We start from the raw sequence: 1,422 nt of genomic DNA, 5'->3' as shown, positions 1-1,422 counted from the left end.
ATAAAACATGGGTTGCCTCCCATGAAGAGCTTCTTTAGTGTCACTAGCTTGACGTTTCTCCCTCATCAGGGTGGTTGGTAATGCTTAACGTCCTCCCCTCTTGCCTTGGACTTATATCCATTGGTTGTATCAATGATCTCTACATGTTCCAAGGAGAGAACTCTGTTGATAGTGAAAACCTTAGGTGACTGAGATGGTACAGTGGGGAGATTAGGGGGGATATCTGGGAAGTAAGCTGAGATCACTTTATCTCCTGGAGAGAAGTCTTCCGTAGGGATCTTCTTGTTCCTCCACCCCCTTGGTACCTTCTTCTTTGTCCCTTTTGATGTTGCCTTGCTCTTGGTGACTTCTTCTTCTAAGGGAATTTTGTTGTTGTCTTCACATGTCTCTGGTGGTTTAGGTTCCTCCAGCTTTTCCTTGAGTTGTGACAACTGCTTATTTCCTTGTTCATCAACCAAGGGCTTTCCCAGATGGACTGGTTGTTGATAGAGAGAATTGTTGTCGGTCTAGAATTTCTCTTGTAGAAATAAGAATTTCGTTGCAAGTATAGCCCAAACCAACAAACAACTCTCACATCAAATTAAATTTTAGGTTTTTGTCACAAGTACAAACCCCAATAAGAAATAACCGGAGTATTTCGGACTCCGGGTCATCTCACGAAGAGTTGCAATGAAGTGTTTAATTATTGGCTATGAAAATGCAAAGGGGGGTTGATTTGATGTTTGACAAGAAAACATAAATGACAAGAAAGTAAAACAACAAGAACTAATAAAAGAAATAGTAAGCACTCTTGGCTAAGACTTAGGTAATTGAGATCACCATCCTTGTCTACATACCAAATATTGATAATTATGAGAGGCCAAGTTCATTAAGTCTACTTCCAAAAGCCTTAAGTAGGTAATATCTACTCCTAGGCTTGAAGTACGTCAAATGGCTTTGATCACATCAACCCATAAGACCCAACCTACCTACTAATTAGATTAGTAGTGGGTTGGCATCAATGAGTATCAAATTGATCACCAAGGGTTCTCAAATCACCAATTCAATGAGACCCAATGACTCAAGGTCACTCAATTCCCTTAGCCTAGGCCAAGAGTCAAGAACACTACTCAAAAACTAGAGGAAGCATTTTACCAAACACCTAGAGTGCAAGAAAAGTAAACATCATAAATTGCAAGAATTAAAAATTAAAGGAAACTAACATAAGCAAGAAATCAATAATGTCAAGCAAGATCAACATAAAAGAAACATAGAAACATAAGATTGCATTCAAAGTTCAAAGAAATCAACAATGGTTCATAAACATAAAAATGGAAAAATAGGGAAATTAACAACAAGAACTAGAAGAACAAAGGTGTAACAACAAGAAATTAAAAGAGAAAACTAAATTAAAACAAGAATTGAAAGATGAATTTGAGAGAA

Source organism: Arachis ipaensis, chromosome B07, assembly GCF_000816755.2.
Source record: "Arachis ipaensis cultivar K30076 chromosome B07, Araip1.1, whole genome shotgun sequence".
Classification (NCBI taxonomy): domain Eukaryota; kingdom Viridiplantae; phylum Streptophyta; class Magnoliopsida; order Fabales; family Fabaceae; genus Arachis; species Arachis ipaensis.
Note: the sequence above shows the minus strand (reverse complement) of the source record.